The sequence below is a fragment of the Rhinolophus hipposideros genome, assembly GCF_964194185.1.
Source record: "Rhinolophus hipposideros genome assembly, chromosome: 14".
Taxonomy (NCBI): domain Eukaryota; kingdom Metazoa; phylum Chordata; class Mammalia; order Chiroptera; family Rhinolophidae; genus Rhinolophus; species Rhinolophus hipposideros.
In genome coordinates this window covers 12,032,087-12,051,258 of record NC_138060.1, presented here as the reverse complement: position 1 = coordinate 12,051,258, position 19,172 = coordinate 12,032,087, and the positions used below count along the sequence as shown (strand labels likewise).

Here is a 19,172-nt window from a genome sequence, read left to right as displayed (position 1 = left end):
CAAGTTTTATTGAGACCATTTCCACGTTAGTACTTTTATGATTTCCCATGCTTTCTCTCTTTTAATGTGTTTGCATTTATGAGAGTTCTTGGCTCATGTATTGATTCCGTACCTAAAAGCCAAACCTTCCATCCTTCCATGGATAATGCTGTCCAGACTTTTTAATAAGTCAAATCAAATTAAAGTTGATCATTGGGTGTCTTGACAAGTAGCCTAGAAGAGATCTGGTGCTTTTTTGTGGGGAAGGTAACCTGAGTAGTAGGTACGTGAGTTGTCTTTCAGTTTTAAAATTTGCCTGAAGACTACATAGAGGTGTTCTTTTTACCAGAGAGTCATTGTTGGAAAATGATGTCTTTCTGACAATTAAAGACATCAGAACCTTTTCCATTATGGGCCTTTAACCTCTGTCTTTTTGGGGCAAGCACCTTTATCATTGAGGTGGAGCCATTTTTATTTGGAGTATGTTAATTTCACTGCCTTTTTGAGTGTGTGACACATGATAGATGATTCTCTCCACTGCTCATCTCTCCCTCTTAGCTACCTTTTCTCTCTCCCTTACCTTTTTTTGGGATAAAGGCTCAAATGGGAGATTACATGTCAAAAATTGGAAAGGCTAATATTCTACCCAAACATCAAAAGCAATAGAGGGGTGGTCATTGGCATTGGTTATGGCATTTGTTTTCAAACTGGGTTCTGACCTACTAGTGGGCTATGAAATCATTTCTGTGAGTCCTGACCAGCGTTTTAAAAATAATGAATAGAATGTGAAAAAAGAAATCAGAAAATATCAGTGTATCACAATAATTTTGTATAACTTTTAGTTAGTTATTTACACACAGAGAGACATACTGTGTATGTACTGGGTCATGTTATAAAATGTATTTCTTTTTGTGGATCATGGTCGGGTATTTTGGAAGCCATCTGTTTATGCTCTATATTGGGCAGATCTCCCCATTGTTCTCACCGTCCCCCCACCCATCTCTTTTCCCTGATTACTTTCATGAACCACAGAAGAGTAGTGTTTTAAGAGCAATTCACTGCAGTGAAAAATACTTGCTTTTGAATCCCATCTCTTGTACTTAACGTAATGGTGACGTAGTTCTTTAAACTTTCCAACCTCAGTATTCATATCTGTGAAATGAATGTAGAAGTTGGGGGTACCAACTTCTACATTATCAAGCTCGTAGTACTCATTAAATGAAATCCCTAGCATTGGTCCTGGCACAGAGCAGACACTTGGTAAATGCCAAATTCTGTGTATCCATATCCATCTATCTCTGTTGCTCTGAGACCCCATGGGATACATGTCGTCTTTGCATGAATAGAAGTCTTTCCTCGGCATTGTCCTGTGGGCAGCTTGCTTGGGTTCTGCCTGAAGCCCTCTGCTTCTAAAACATGATCAGTTTGCCTTTGGCAATACTGGGTCACTGGAACCATTCTTAACCAATGCCCACTTACATGGTTAATCCCTTGTTTTCTGTTATTGTCCTCTTGGCATGCTGCTTTTCATGTAGCTGGACCTCTATTCCTACAGCCCTGTCATTAAAGCTAAGCCCTGGCTCCGTCTCTGTCATGCCCACTATGCCCGCTCCAACCAGGTCCTAATCTATAGGTCACCTTTATTATAGGAAAATAAAATTCAAAGATGTTAAAGATGTTTTTATGAGTACTGGAAGGACGAGTTCACAGCATGCTCTAGCCCAACGCTTTCTATTTTCTCAGCTCTATAAATGCTTGTTAAATATAAGAGCAATTAGACTGTTAGGCAGGCGAGGCACATTAGTGTACAAACCAGCAAAACACCTCACTGTGAAATCTAGGTTTTGAATTTTTAAAGGATTTCTGGGACACGACTACTAGCTCCCATACAAAGAAATGTAATGTATATTTCATCTGGTATGTTCTTTATCTAAATTTTGGCTTGCTGTCCTCTAGACACAAAATAGAGGGCAGATAATATAAAAGAGAACAGAATTTTTTTTAGAGAGTGTCGGTGCTGAGCTTCTTCCTTTGTTTTCCTTAGAAGTCCATGGATGCATTTATGTATCTGAGCTCCCACTGTGACATGCAATGGAAAACTGGTTTATTGTTATTTTAATTTGGCGGTCTAGTTAGAGCCTATATTTTGAGATCTTCATATTTTGAATCTTCCTATAAGAATGTTAAATTTGGGAGCTTGGTATTTCTCCCCCAAGGAGTCAGTTACAATCGTGATACATAATTCCAGGTTCAAACCTGGCATCTTACATCTCAGTTGTGAGGAAATAGTTATCATCCTTTCAGCACTGATTCCGTGCCAGGAATGCTACCAGTTGCTCCATTAAATATAATACATGCAATCAGCTCCTGTCCACTGGGACCCACCACAGCCCCGTGTGATTATGACTCGAGAGGGGAGAGGAGAAGCTCCTCCTCTGGGCCAGTGGCTGTGCTGACTCAATGCTCAGAAACCCACGTATTCATTATCCAGAGGGACAGGAGGTGAGTGCCATGAGCCCACGTCTAGGCAGGGCTAAGCCCCACATACGTGTTGTTTGTAGCCTTGATGCTGACTTACTCCGTACACTAGAATAATTTTCTTACACTGAAATTTTCATTATCTTTGTTTCTTTTTTGCCTCCTCACCATATGCCTATTATCCAGGCAATTTCGGCTCTCTCACTGCCTTTGCTGTGATTGGATATGATGACATTCCTGTTTCCAAAACACCGAAACAAGCACAAATCTGGGGGACATGTGGTTGACCGAGGAACCATCTATTGGCCTAGACTAGGGTTGCTTGCAGATGGTCCTGTTGTGGCTCACAACATGCTTGTTGGACTTCACAAGTTCACAAGTCTTTTCTTTAGTTAAATATGGAAGATTTTGTGTAAGATGTCCAGATGATGTAACTAATCAAGATCTGAGTAGTGGCCAGCTGGCTGTCTACTTTGGAGGGGGTTTGCATTCCCATTGCAGCGTGGTCTCCAGGCAGTGTTCTGCGTGCTTTCATGTCAACATGATCTTAAGATCATGACCCCAGCCGGGACCTGAATACCTTTGGTTACAGCCAGAGTTGAAGGTCAGTGTCAGGGCTGACATTCGGTGAGCCGGATCTCTCCTGAGTGCTTTGCGTGAACACCAGTGAAGGAAGGAAGGACCGCCTCCAGGTATGGAAGATTGCAAACCATGGCAGCCATGTCTGGTTGTGTGCATTTGGGCCCACACAACCTCTAGAAGGTGGATTCTCTTCATAGCCACTGCTGAGTGGAATCTTTATTACAATTTTCCAACATGTGTTAGTAATGTGTCTGGAGGAACAAGCACCTATTTGGCAGTTCACACACACCTTTGGACCAACATAAGGGAAAGGAAGGGTAAAGTTTGATTTTAAAGGCTTTATAAATAAATTAAGATAAGAAATTGGCAAGGGATAGAGATATTTGTTGTTAAACCACTAAAGAAATAATTAAATGCTTATTTAGCTAATTTATGTAAGTACAAAAATTCAAATGATTGTTTTCTGTTTGTTAAAGTAGAACCTCTGTCATTCTTTACTGCTAGCCTGATTTGAATTCCTGTAAAAATGTGCAATACCAAGTCATTAAAATGCTCTTTTAAAATATTTGATTATTCTGATAATACTCGACATGAGTTATCTGTCTGTTTAAAGAAATAAAAATATGAAAACCTGTATTTACAAGAAAGTTGAAATGACAGTGGAATGATTAGGTAATTTGTAGAAGGATACTTTGCTTTGAGGGGAAAAAAAGATTTAATGAGTTCTGATTTAAGTTTATAAAGAGTTCCCAATACTCAGAATGACTTTACCTCTAACTAGGCCTATATTTTTTTAGACCTAGAATCTTCTATCATCACCCTCTGAATTGGGTTTTGAATTGGTTTTTCTTTTTTCCAATCTTTTCTTCCCCATTCTTCACGAATATTTCCCTCCCTCCATTTTCCCACCAGATTAAAAGGCCTTCTAACCGTGTAACCATCTTAATGGATTTCAGTCTGATGCTCATAGAAATGTGATAATCCCAAACTTTTTATAGTTTTGATTATTGTGGTTTTCTAGCTTTGCTTATTGTGTTTTTTCCAAGGAACACATGATTATCATTGAATTTATGATCTGGAGGGGAAACATCTCATTGATTTTACGACTCAGTTGCCGTTGTTACTTAAATGCGTGAAGTTTTATCTATGTTTCCTGATTCCATTGAACTTTGGAATTATACATGCATGATTCCTGAAGAGCACCTATAATACATTTAGAAACTTTTGTTGTGTGTGATATTCTTTCTAGCTTCCTTGTTAGACCTCTTTGGGTATAGTCTGAATATTTGCATCAGACACAAAGATATAAAATTTTTATCATGTCTGCATCCAGAGGCCCAGTCAATGGCATATTTCTTGTACATTTAAGAAATAAATAAATTGTGTCCTGATTTATTTATAGGTTGTCTTAAAGTATTTCTTTCTGACAGCCTACCTTCAACAACTCTATTGAGGTTTCTTCATTTAATGTTCACAGTTTTACTTCTGCTGGGAGAGTTGAGCCCCTTTGCACCAGTATTTTTTTTCCTAATTTCTATTTAAATTTCTACCCAGAATCTGACTGCAGTCATTTGGATTTCCCTAAGGTCTATGCAGCTCACTTTCCCCCTCTTCATTTCTGCCCTATTTTCATAGTTGGAAGCAAACTTAAAAACTGAAATGTTTCGCAAGTTGCTACCCCATTCTTTATATCATGTCGGTGGTACAGACTGCTTAATTATTTTTCTCCATCTGGAGAGGCTTGGTAATTAAATGAAATGGCAGCACCTGGGATTATTTATAGACAAGGAGAAGGCAGGAGGGGTTCTGGATGACTCATTCATCCAGGGCTGGCTAGGAAGTCTTTCTCTCCACTTCCATGCATTTCACCTTCCCTTCCCCCTGATAGGTGTGATTTGTCCTTCTTTTAACCCTGTATTTCCTTAGCCTTCCATCTTGCGTTGAAGCTATAATTGTAGTTACCTTCTCCTGCCTTCGTACTGTGAGATCATTGAGGACTGGGGGTCTTAACTTACTCATTGCTGCACCTCTAGCAAATGGCTAACGCTGGGGCTTGGTTGTGCGAATACTTAGCTGAATTCGGTAGAAACATCCTTGATTGGCAAGGAACAACCTGATAGCCTATCAGCCTCAGGGTATTATAAACAGGTAATAGGTGGTATAGACCTGAGAAATACTAAAATATAAATTCTTCAGGGTCGAGGTCCAGGTCTTCTTGTTCCTCTTCTCTTTGTGTCGCATGACCAACCATTCCCTAAACCACACATAATGTCTTAAGCTGAATTACGGTGAAGGTAGGAAGTATGTACTGAGTAGGACTGAGTTTTAGGGACATTCTCAGGGTGCTTACCACTACATTAACGTTTGGATTTTGGAAAAGCATATATCTAGCTGGATAAGTAAGCTTCACCTAAGAAAGATGATGGTGATACCAGAAATGCAAGACTCTTGAGATGGTCAAGGAAGGACCTTAAACTGAAGGTTGTGAGTCGGCTGCTTCATTGAGGATGGGGACTCTAACTGGGGCTCCACTGGGTCCGACCTGCTGTTAAAGGGATTCATCTCTATGTAGGCCTGTAGTTGTGAAAAAGTGAAAGGGCTTTAAAACTCGTAAAAGTAGAAGTGCGTTCAGAGACCTTAAAGAAGTGTTTCATTGCTAAGAAGATGTGCATGTATCTGTGTCTGCGAATGTTTTAATAAAGTTTGCCACCAAAATGCTTTTATCTTAGTAGATGGTGGGTGGAGACTTTTTTTTTTATATTTATTTTGCTCTTTTTCTTTGTGGCTTGCTTCTGTCTCTCCTATTTCTTTCCTAGGGTCTCTCTGTGATAATTGATGGATTAGTTTCTGTGTGTTTCAGCACACCTGTATGTATGATTCTTGCTTTGTTTTGCTCTTGCCAGGTCTTTACATGTCTATGTTTGTCTCTTTCTCCCCTTTCTCCTTCAGATTCTGTAAGTGAACAAAATGTAATGTTTTCTCATTTATTCATTCATGCTGTCATTTGCTAACTCACTCGCTCATTCTACAGTATTTATTAAGCACTTTCTCTCTGTCATTCTCCATGAACATGGCAAATGTATCCTCAGAAGTGTAGCCTGCCCTCAAAGTTGTTGGGGAACTGTAAGTTTTGAAAAGGGTTGGCCTTTGAATTCTTCAGCAGTATTTTGTCATTGGGAAATAGAAGATGGAGCAGGTTAGGCAGATGAAATATCAAGAAACGAATACAAGAATTATATTTTGTGTGTAATTTCAAAATGATGAGTATTTCATTTTCAGTTTACGAAGTTCCTGTTTGTGAAATTTAGAACTTGACTCTTTCCACTTTCCGTCTTTCTTCCATTTTTCTGCATAGCAAAGCATCACTGTTAAAGTATAAATCACCCCTTTTATTCATGGTGACATAAATTGGTCTTGTTATATTTTTACCATACCGAGGAATGTTTTTCTTTTTTTAATGAAGAACACATTTTCTATCATTGCTATAGGTCTATTTTTTTTTTTTTTTTTACTTTTGACTAGTCCTGTTGGCGATGTGAAACAAGGACCCCCACTCCATAAGAAGGGAAGGAGGGAGACAGGGAAGTAAAAGAGAGGGGAAAGGGAAAGAGGGGAGGGAACTGAACGGAAGGGGAGAAAGAGTGATAAGAAGGAAGGGGGAGAAGGAAGGAAGGGAAGTAAGGAGGGAGGGAGGGAAGAAAAAAAATAGTAATTACATCCATCTATCAAACACTCACGAAACAAACAAACAAAAACAACAACAACAACAAAACCCAGCAACTGTTTTTGAGTTAGAGAACATGAGAGTTTGTGCCAGGGTATGCTGGGAGGTTGTTAAAACTTTTTACACTGCTTTTCAGGATAATTACAGTAAACCAATATGATTCTTAATTGATTCCTTTCCAATTGCTGCTGTTTGAATATCATCCCTCTCACATTTTCCACATCCTTGCTTTCATCCAGTTATAAGTTCAATTCTTTCACTACATTACCTAGAAGTGTAATTTCCAAATGTTTTGGATTGACTGAGAAGACTTTTTTTATACACACACAAAAATTAAAATACATATGTTCCAATTAAACTATTTTAACAGCTAATTGATTTCATAGGACTTGCCGTTAAGTGAAGGCCAGAGTCACTTTTAATGTTCAGATGCAATTTGGGAACAGATTTGTGGATGTACAACATTGAATTTATAGCCTATCAGGTGTTTTCAGTACATCTCATGTCTGCAAATGGCCTGTAATTCAAATTTCCTCTTAGTGGACATTACAGAGGACTATTTAATAATTGGCGAAGCATTACATAATTAAGAGACTTTGAGGTCTTTGAATGTGACCCTATGAAAATCTTCTTTAATTAAGTTATTGCAGTTCAAGGACAATTACCAAGTAGTTTACCTTTGCCCATCACTCAATGATAGTTTAGAATCTTATCATTTAGTTTAGAATTTAGTTGTTTTAGACATTAGTTCTAATATGTCAGAAAATTTAATTGCCACAGTCTCAGACAACATATTACCAAGTCTATAGTGATCTCCCTAAAGTGACGGAGGAGAGACCTGGCTCTCCGACAGATTCAGTGATCATGACCCATCGCATAGCTCTTTGGAACCTACCAAGGCAAGAATTTTAGTTCCATGCCTCCCAGTCCAGCTATCTCATGTTTCCTAGCTGTGGCCTCCCTGGAGTGTCATCTACTAAATGCTTTAGCTGATGAGACCTCTTGGGAGAAGTCCACACACAGGGCACTTCGCATCCCGAGATTAGAAACAACTGGCAACTCTCCTCTCCCCACCCTCACTCCCTCAGATAAACTAGTTGGAAAGACGCTTCCAAATAGAACGCAAACACTGCTAATAAAAGTTAACATTTCTCGGGGACTTAACTTATGTACAACTGAAACGCTAAAATGAGGTCTCTACATTAAGTATTATCGTGTTTAATCTTCAGTGGGACCCCCTGAAGGTATTACATCCATTTTACAGGTGCAGAAGCTAAGGCATAGAGTTTATTTCAATATAAATTCCTCAAGATTACACAGGCCTGTAGACGTTGGAGCTATTCTTTCAGCAGCAACAGTATATCTCCAGGGTCTGTGCTCTTAGTGGAGTGCTGAATCGGAAAATGTGGGTATTTTGTTGAAGAAGATAGAGAGCAAACTCTATCACCAGCTCCGGTTATTATCATGTGTCTATAAATGCCATCGGGGCTTTGCCAATTCTGCTGGTATCGGAAGAGTTATTTTTTTATAACTTAAAAGTGTGTTCTTATTCTTTTTGCCCATAATTAAATTCTTTGATCCTATTCTAAATTGTCTTGGGCTCTGCATCTGTAATTATTTTATAGATTTGAAGACAGTTTTTTTTTCACTTTCTCTTTTTTATGAAAAGACTATAAAGGGTATTGAATGGATGGTGTAGTTAGATAAGAATAGTGAGTAAAGGTTAGATAAGAATGGAGTAAAGATTCAAACAGTCATGTATTAACATTTTTAATGGCAGTTCTTAGGGACAAGGAGGAGAAGGGACAGAGGATTTTGCCCCCCAGGGGACATGTGCTCATGTCTGATGACACTTCAGTGCTACTGTCATCGATTGGATAGACTAGGAATGCTGCTCAACATCCTGCAATGTGCAAGACAGCTCCCCACAACAGAAAATTATCTGGCCCCAAATGTCAGAGCTAAGGTATAGAAACCCTGCTTTATGGTTAGCAACTGTTTGAAGACACCAGAATGTTTTCATTTCGGTAAGTGGAGGGTGGGGAGTGAGGGCTATTTGAGGTATTCACCAGCTGATAGGAATAACTGCTAATAATAATAACTCACAACCCCATGCCTGAGAAACCCCCTGGTCCCTGGCCAACCAAGGTTTAGTCAGCCGGATTCTAAGATAAGGCATAAAGATTTACACGCAATCTAAACGGACGTCTCCAACAGTTCTGTGGAGGATAATTTGAAAGAAGGGAAAAAAGAGGGGTGGTGATGGAAGAAGGACCCTGAGCCAGAAAACCATTTAGGATTCTGGTTCAGCATCCCTAACAAAAAAAGCTAGGTTAGTGCAATAACAGATTCAAACATATTTTGCAAGTAAAATCAGCAGGATTTGGTGACTGATTGAATATGGAATGTAAGAGAACAAAAAGAAGGAGCTCGGGAAGAGGATGTGAGCTATGACAGGAAGACCACAGGAGCTGGAGCTACTCTGGAGGTCGTGAGTCTGATATGCTGGTGAAACTTCTAGATACAGATATTCTGTAGATATTTGGAGGTGTGGATGTGGATCTCAGGGGAGAAGTCTGGGCTGGAAAAGAATATGTAGGGAGATCAGGAGACTTTTTGAGACCAAGCAAGAAAGGTACTTAAAGCAAGAAAGGTACGTAGGTTGAGGAGAGAAAAGGCTCAAGTCTGGAACATTCTGGAATAGCAGTATTAAGGGACAGAATTCAGTGGTGTAGTGTAGAGCTCATGATAACTCATTGTTAAATTGTCAGGAAATTTTGCTCGCCTGTTGTTAAATGCAGCCATTATCAAAACTTAAATTGTATAAACTTAAAATTATAACTAACTTTAAAAAAGATAATAAATATGAAAAACATTTTTAAAAGATTTATGTGTTAAAATACTGACATCATCCCTTTTTCTAGGTCAGCTACATCTTGCACCCCTTAAAGAGCCCATATGGGTATTTGTTTGCAGGCACTGCAATGATTTGTGAAACACACCAATTTAGTAGAACTTTCACTCAGACACAAAAATGTAAACAAAGGTAAGAGTTTGTGCAAATGCCTTTGAACCCGAAATCAGTGGGAGCTGGTTGAAAAAAACTCAGAGATCAATGAAAACTCCCTTTGACAGTTATAGGAAAATTTGCCCCCCAAATCGAGCTCTACCCTGTTCCCATGGCATTGCAGAAGTAATTTCCTAGGGCAGGATTTTAAAGCTATTAATGCTGGTTTTATTTTAGATGTTTGTTGTTGTCTCTTTTCCAAACCTTTTTTCTCTCTGGCTATCTAGGCATGGTCTCAGGGAATGAGTAGCCACCTTTAACTGTATGAATCCCGATGATGCTCACTTGGGGTGCTGCGACATGGAGTTGTCCATACAACAAGAAGCTTGCAATTCTCTTTCATGTTTAGGGTTTACACTAAAAGTACTGTTCGTTTTCTCTGCCGATGGCGTCTTCCTGTATATGGTGTGTCTGTACCATCTGAAGTCCTGAGCTTTTGTTTCTCAGTTTGCTCTGCATGATGCCTGCATGTCTCTGAAGTGTGCCTGACCTAAACACCCAAAGCACGTGTCCTGTGCACCACATGGCATACATAGTACAAAGACAGACCTGTTTGCACAGATCTTTTCTACTTGGAAATCCACTCAGTTCTTTTTACATGATGTGACAGCAAACTAGGAAGAAACACATTTATTTATCTAGGTGAAACTTTTCTGATTTATCCAGTACCCCCTTTTTCTCTAACACCTTGATCTTGGTAAGACGTTTGGCCAACTGGGGAATTTTTTAGGAGCTCAACTCCCGTGTTTGTGATGGATTAGGACACAGAGAAGATGGGCGAAATTCCATAATAGCAATATTTTATTTTGCTGTCTTTTAACTTGCAACAGGTAAGCATCCAAATGTAACATAGTGAAAGTCACGTCATTTCTTTAGTGTGCCTGCCCAGGTCTTCTGAGAAAATCATTAGCATAGGATTTTCCGGTTTGGGTTTTTGTGAGAGCTGTGAAATGGACCTATGCATGGACTCGCCCGGGCACATTTGTATAGCAGATTCTGTGTTTCTCAGCCCTTTGTGTTCTCTGAATATGTGTTAAGTTATATGAATTTGGTCTGTGTGCAGATTCGTAGGTAGCTGTATATAAAATGCTAAGTAGAGCTAATTCATTTCAGATCTTGCATTTGGGTTTGTCCAAAATTGAAGTAAGCCAGGACTTATTTTACTTGTGCTTTCTAAATTAGTGCTTTCTAATTAGCACATCAGTACGACAGATCACGTTGCAATGAGAAGGATTTACTTCATTTGTGCGTTTCAATATGTCCTATAAATGGGTGTGGTGAGGGGCACTCCTGAAATCACACTACTAGTGTGACCCACATAGAATGAAATAAAGCGGTATCTCTGAATAACCAGTTCCGACTCTTTGATAATTCAGTTCCTGGGATTTCTCAATCCACATTACTTGGGTCTTAGTTGACCTTTTACAATGTTTTCCCTGGTAGCTTTGCCTCCTTGAACACCGTTCTAATGAGGTTTCGGTGAATTCTTTTTATTTTTCGGCACTCTCCAGAGATGACTGCCAGATACTAGTTCTATTTTTATTTTAACGAAACTGAGTAAGCCATACATCATTTTACTGAATTTCACAATACCACGTTCTCATCAGTGTCGGAGGAAGACGCACCACCAGCAAAAAGATTATGGCTCACTGAAGGCTCAGATGATCATTAGCGTTTTTAGCAATAAAGTATTTTTAAATTAAGGTATATACATTGTGTTTTTAAACATAATGCCAATTGCACACTTAATAGACTATCGTGTAAACATAACTTTAATATACACTGGGAAAGCAAAAAATTAATGGGATTTGCTTTATTATGATGGTGTGGAACCAAATTCACACTATCTCTGAGGTATGTCTGTATAGGGGTTAGCCCCAGATTGCTTAGAAAACCAAGCAGCTAGCTAATACAAAGCCAATTTCTAAATCTTTCAGCAAAGGACATGAATGTTTAGGGCCACTTCTGAACTTGGTAGCTTGGCTATTCTCTCTCTCTCTCTCTCTCTTTTTTTTTTTGCTTTTCTCTTTCTTTTTAATGGAAATCAGGCTTGGGTTCCTGTGTATTTTGTATTGTACGGGTGAAAGGTATCCTCATCCCACTAAACAGTTATTACAATAAAAAAATCCCAAGTGTTCTAAAAAGAGAGTTTCAGCTTCTGATTCTCTTTGAATATAAATAATAATAAAACAATAGGTGATAGTTATGGACGTTGGTCATCTGTCAAGCTCACTGCCAATTCTGCCGTGTGTTCTACATACATTATCCTATTTAATGCTCGTAACAGCCCTCTGAGAAGGAGCTTCTGACCCCAGAACCTTCCTCAGATGCTTAGATTCCCTTTGTGAAGTTGATGTCTAGGAAAGCCATTGGAAAGGGTTGGGTTTTTGGAGTGGAAAGTTCTATACTAAAATTCTGAGTTGCCACTTACTGGCTTGTTCCTTTGGACAAATGTATTTATTCCCTCTCTGCCTTCATTCTTTTGTCCATCCAGATTATTTGATTAAATCCCAGTTTTGCCTATTAGTAGTAGTAGACTTCAGTCAAGTTTGCTTAACCTTTCCTTCCCTCAGTTTTCTCATCTGTGTAATGGAGACAATCATAAGAGACCAACTTTGGAGGGTTGTTGTGAGGCTTGATATTAGTTAATAGAGGTGAAATGAACATGTGCTTGGTACCTTATAAGTCCTCGATAAATGTTAGCGCTCGTTATAATTTAAGCACTAGGAGGTATCGTCATTTATGGAGTGGTGAACATCAGTTATCAAGTGCAGCAGTTAGCAATGTGAAAGGAGGAGTGATTAACCTGCCCTGTGTGAGAAGAAAGGTGTTCTCACCTGAATGGGGGCTGTGTCATGTTACCTGTGTGGGTTTTTTTTCTCTTCCTCTCTAAACTCAGTGGGCGGAGAGAGCCTGGAATAGTTGTCCTCAACAGTGGCTGCACGTTGGTATCATTGAGCAAGCTTTAAATCATACCGGTGCTTGGCTTCCACTCCCAGGATGTAGATGGCATTCGTCTAGGAGGTGGCCTGAGCATCGGAATTTTCAACAGCTCCTCGTGTAATTCTTAAGTGCAGCACAGGTGGAGATCTGCCAGCATGGCCCCTGCCTGGCTCCCAGGGCTCCCTGGGCTCCGACATTGCCCTCTACGCCCACCCCTACCCTGCCAACTGTCTGCCTGGCTGGGCAGTTGATGGTTCATGTTGGCCTTACTCTGTGGCATCCTAGTTCTCTTGAGAGCGTGTTCTGCACTGCTGAGATCCTGATGACCCTGCTTTCCTCCATCCACAGTTCTGCGTTCCACCATTCCCAGTTGGATTCTGGTCCCATTTGGTGGTGAACAGTTTCCACACGTGCTGTTGTCTGTTGGTGACTCCACCTTGTTGTATTATCCAAGATAGTAATATACTCATAAGCATCAGGGAGCCTAATCGTTGTCCAACCTCCTCGTTTGAGCCACAAGAAAGTCAAGGATGAGATTTGTTGGTGTAAGGTGGATTGAAGAGGACAGCTGGGACCATGGGCTCACGTGAGTCTCGATGTTTCTTCCCCTGCAGAGGATGAACAGGCCGAGGAGGGCAAGCCAGCTCATTAACCCCAAGACGAGGGGCGAGCCCAGGGTCTGCTTGATGCTGGCAGCCGGAAGCAAGGACGTCCCGTCCGTCTGGCGAGGCTGCATCTGGGGACCTGGGAAGGCAGCTCCAGAGGAGAGGGCTGGGCTGGCTTGCCTTTGAGTGCCCCTGGATTAAGGGGACTACCCCGGCCTGGGGAGGGGCCAGTGGGGGGGAACTGGGAGCAAGGAATTGCAGGGAGGGGAGACAGCCTCTTCCTAAGCGCTTCTGACTGATTTCATGTCGGCACAAATTCCTGCTGCTGGTGAGCCTTAGTGGGAATGTGGGAGAGAGGGAGAGCAAGTTTGTATCCCCTCTTTGTGCCCCGGCTCCTTCTCTTACTCCTATTATATTCGAGAGGAGAGTCTAAGTTCTGCGGGCCAGTTTGTCCCCATTATCTCCTTTGGTACCTCACACTCGTGCAGCAGGAACTCCTGTCCCTGACTGACCACTGAGGAAACCGAGAACCAGACATACTCGAATTGCCCAAAGTCACTCGACTGGAAAATGGTAGGTTTTGAACCCGTGCCTTTCTTACTCTGGTGACGCTTCCCTTCTTCTCAACGTCAGTATTGTGTTGCTTCTTCCATCCCATAAGCTCCATAGCTCCCCTTTTTCTTCCCAGGAGTGTGGCTTTAGGGTGGGTGCCCTGGTGGCTGTACTTGGGACCTAAGACAATTAGGACTTAAAAGAAAAGTCTTTATTGGGGCAAGTTATATTTTTGAACCACTTTTCCTGCCAGCAGCTCTCTTAGAAGTTGGATGATGCGAGGCTGTGGGAGCTTTTATGTTTTCCACTAGCCTGCCTCCAGACGCATCATTTTTATTGGTTGCCTATGGAACCTTGCGTCAGGCCCATCGGATTGGGGTTAGGGTTATTGCCATGCAGCTCCCCCAGTCCCTCTGACTCAAAGATTTGGGATGCTCTGTGCTAGAATGTTCCAAGCACTGGCAACACCTGCTGGAGGATCTGCATAGCCCAGCCTGATGTTCCTGCTGAGGCCATCCAAGGGCCATTGCTGAGAATTCACAGATGCACTAAGCCAAGAGGGGTGTTTGTCATGTGAGATTGGGGAGGCCCAGGGGGCTTCTTTGTTGGCTGCAGGACACCTCGGCTGCCACTGAGACTTTCTGGAAGCTCAGAAGCAGTTCTGCTCACATCTGGCTGTCGTCTGCCAGGAGGCAGTTTTTGATGTTCCCAGATCAGGAAGGCTGTGTGACCTGCCGCACAGGGGCACTTCTGTTCACGGGCTGACTTTGCCAAGCAGAATGATAATCTACCTTCCGTGCGTGGATCCGCTAGAGCCCCAATGCAATAATCTCCTTTTCTCTGGCTTTATAAGTGATGAAATGGTCCACAGCATTTTTCTGTCGGGCAAATGTGTAAAACCAGCCCGGGTGCCTGGCAAGTACCATGCCTTCAATTACATCCTTGTTATAAAAGCTTCATTTAAAAATTCTTGGGCCATAAAGCAGAGTGAGAGCAGTGTTTACCATCACAAGTTGTTAAGCAGACAGTCTCGGTGTCAGAGGGGAGTGCTGCTGCCAGTGAGCGAGAATGTCAAAACTGCCTCCCCTGTGGCTTTCCGAGAGGCGAAGGAAGGAAGGGTGTCTACAAGGAAACATTGTGACTTGGGTTGGGCACAAGCTAATTGGGGACTTCCAAGGCTCTTTGGGATACAAATGACAATAGTTGGACATTACAGCAGTATAGTGGATCATGGACCATCCTGCCTTCTCAGTGAAAGAAGAGTGTTACTATCTAGACCTTTCCAGTTTATGTGTGGAGAATAATCTGGCCTCTCAGTATCCATTCACCAAATACTTCTATTTGCCAGGCACTCTGCTAGGCATTGGAGCTGCCCTGGTAAGAACATAACCATGCATTCTTGATTCTTTGGGAGTCACGATCTGTTAGGGGAATCGATCTTAACCATACAAATGTGCCGATGGATACATGATTAAACGTGTGTTCAGTCTAGTGAAAGAAAGAGGCATTCGGTGCTTTGATAGCATGTGATGAGGGTCAGGAAAGGCTACGAGAAGATGTGATTGAGCAGAGGTTAGTTGGGTCAAGAAGTTCTCAGCTCCAAGGGAATAAATAGCATGTGACATGGCCCCAAGGCAGGAGAACCGAGTGTTCATGGACCTGAAAAGAAGCCATAGTCTGTAGCTGGACCCCACAGAGCCTTAAAGGCCAGCAACTCCGGGCTTTTATCGGGAAGCCATTGCAAAACTGGCTGGGCATGGGACTAACTTGGTTGGCATTTTGGAGCAGGTCAGGAGGATGAGGTAAGAAGACTGAGCTGGAGAGAAGCCCAGAAGGGTGCGCTGTCGTCCGTTTGGCATAAAGCAAAGAGATGATGGTAGCTGAGACCTGGGGTAAAATGATCTCTTTCTATTATCAAGATTGTAGGAATTTTATGTTTTTATGTAGGAGGAAGAAAATTAGTTTCAGGATCTGGGAGCGTACATTGGAAGCAACTTGGTGACTCATGAAAATAACACTTCTGGGGTACGAAAGCAGGGCAGACGGGGCTTTATAATAAATGCTGTTCATGATTGAGTTTGTAGAAACGTCCTCATTTTTGTCTTGATACTGGCAATTTTTCTGTGATCACTTTCTGCGGTTTTTCACATCTGATGTTTTCTCCTGCTGTGTTTATTTCTTTACGTGTTTTTTTGTGCTCTGTATGAGTGTATTGAATGGGACTTCGGTCTTCTTCTGGTTCCATTTTAATTTTGGAGAGCTGGACAGGAGCGTGATTATGGTTATCAATTTATGTGTGCATTTTGCCATGTGTTGTCTCTGCAAATACAATTGACTGCTTTCCATTGCACAAGATAATTTTGCTGCTGTATTGTGAAATCTGTGAACCCATGTAGATTGAATTTCTTGGGGATTTCGTTTGTGTGTTTCTACAAATAGTCCTTAGATGTCTGATATATAAAAATCACAGTCGTCATTCATAGTATCACATTATGTCTCTACTCTCTTGTGTTTCACAACAGATTGATGATCAGGCTGAAGCCTTATTATAATGGTCAGAATAAAAGAACAAATTAAGTGGATGGTCCCTAGCTGAAGTACCCGATTGCATTTTATACTCTGTTACAATTCACAGTTCCAAAGACCTTTCATTGAGGCTTCCTTTATAGCACAGAAAGATTTTTAAACATACACAGTTTACCAGCTGATCTTAAAAGTACACAGCAAAAAGCCATTCATCTTGAGGGAAATTAGGAGGCCACGCTAGCTTAACATGAGACCATTAGGTTCGCACTGTCAGAAACACAAAGAAACCCCCAGCTAGCTGTTACATTATTGTGCAATTAAGCAAAAGGCAAACTCGGATTCTCTTTGTTACTAATGGCCTGTTCCACTTAGTCCTATAAAGGAGATATTGGTTGTAAAACCTAGTGGTATAAAATAGACTTGGGAAAGGGTAGCCTTCCCAGTTCCTTTAGATCTTGTTCATGTGACCTACCAGCTGAGAAGTGAGACTGTGACTCCCATAAAGTACAGGTCAGGATGTTCTGCCAAAGGTGATACTACTCCAGACCTGTAACCATTCCAGAAAATGACAACCTAAATGAACCCCACAACAGAACTCAGTGTTCTAACACTCATGAGTAATGGTGCAGTTTTTACATGCTCATGTTACTGGTATATAAATGTGAATGGGGGAGGTGTGCACAACTCTTGTAGGGGCAAAAGATGACTCCTCTACACCCCTTCATCTAATTAGAAAATACCATAGCATAGGAGGGATCTGTTTGGAAAACAAATTTCTGGATGGTATCCCTTGTGTGAATAATATGAAATAAACTTCACTTATTAGTCTTTTGTACTATCTGTATCTAGAAGGCCCAGAAAAAGAATTTCCAAGAACCGCAGTAGTCCAATTGTTAACTTCATTGCATTATGTGTATTAAATAATAATGAAAATAATGTTGAATTATATATTTCATAAATAATAAATATGGAATTATGTTTAAATTTATATTTAAATTTAAAGTCACAAAACACCTAAAAACTAGAAATTCATTTTCCCAAAGAATCTCATGTATGGAATTTTCATTCTAGTGTAGTCTTTCTATTGTGAAATTTGGGTTAAATTAAATCATGCATTTTTAATACAGTGATATGGTGTTGATTTTTCTCTTCAGTCCTTTTTTCCGTTTTATGAGGTACACAAAGTGTGTTATTTATGTTTTTAGAAATATTTTAGTGGGATGACAAGCATGGCCAAACATCATTATCTCACAAAGCACTCTCCAGAAGAGGAGGCATTTGGGATCCTCAAAAGTACTTTCAGTAAAAAATTTTCAAATCCAAAATGTAATGCTAGGAAATGAACCGTCATTAAAACAGGCAATAGATATCTCAGAATAATGATAACTGCCATCATACTTTCCCAGCTTTGAATGGTTACTATCTTGGAGATTTACTAATCCTAATTAGAGATTATTTTTATTATGGATACTAAGCTTTTGAGAGATTACATGACTAACTAATAAAACAACTAGAACAAGTATTTTAATATCAATTTACTTTTCTACAGGGATTGGCAATTGATCTTGTGCCTTTACTTGCATTGTTTGAACCTTAAGACATGTAGAAAAATAAGGCATTGTGGATTGCATTCCACCCTCCACTCTGGCCCCAGGTTTTTTTCTTAGTCACTTTTCTTGACAGACTTGGGAAAAAGAAAGCAGAGGTTAAGTGACTTGCCCAAGGTCACAGAGCTGGAACTAGCATCCAGACCTTTAGCTTTTATACTTGTCTTCTTTACCGCCTTCCAGGAAAGCTGATGTATCTGTATCTGTTGGCCTTCTCTTAGGTTTCACGTGTGGACAGGTCAAGTGAATGTTCTGGAAGTCATGCTAAATATTTTTATGTTTACTTTCAGAATGATAGCCAAGTTTGATCATTCCTAACCTTCGATGCGTATAGCTTGTTATTAATAGATGGTAGATCTGAATTGGATCGATGAACTTGAAAGGTTACCGCCACAATGTATTCTGATTGTAAGGATGGAACAAGTTAAAACACAGGGTATCTTAGAAACAAAAGTGTGTATCTCAGTGTCACTGGACATACTCTGAGATGATGAATTTTTAATCCACATTTAGTTGTCTGATGACCACCAGCCTACACATATATTGTGTTTTCTGATTTATTTTTAAAATTCCCACACTTGGAAATTCTCGTAATTTGTGCTAGAATTAGGACCCTTGCCTGGGATTTGACTGTATAAGGAGGATTTACTTGTGCTTGTGACTAGAATTCAAAGTTAGATTAGTTCAGAATTTTTATAAACATCTTTCTTCTTTCACCACAAATTCTGATTTAGCAAACCCTTAGTGTGGAATTTAATTTTTCAGTTCCTTATCGTCCATCACTACTTAGACTAATCTTTCAAAATGATATGTTAGCCCTGAAAAGCAATCCTAAGAAAATAATTCAAATGTTGGAAAAGTTTTGGGCACAAAAATGTTGATTAACTATTATTTATCGTAGTGAAATTGGTGGAACAAACCAAAATGCCCAGTATTTTGGAAAGGATTAAGCAAATTTGGCCCATCCTGAAATTGGAATATTATGTAGCCATTAAAAGTTATGATTTATGGAGACTTTTAATGACATGAAGCACATTATTAATTAATATTGTTGATAAAATGCTAATACCATAGGTGAACAAAGCAATTAGGAATAGCAAACACATATA

General features: G+C 40.4%; 1 protein-coding gene across 4 annotated transcripts in view; it reads left to right on the top strand.

Annotated features, from left to right (window-relative positions):
- PTPRG (protein tyrosine phosphatase receptor type G) overlaps positions 1 to 19,172 on the top strand; it is a 705,739-nt gene that overhangs the window by 472,829 nt on the left and 213,738 nt on the right. The window lies entirely within an intron of this gene.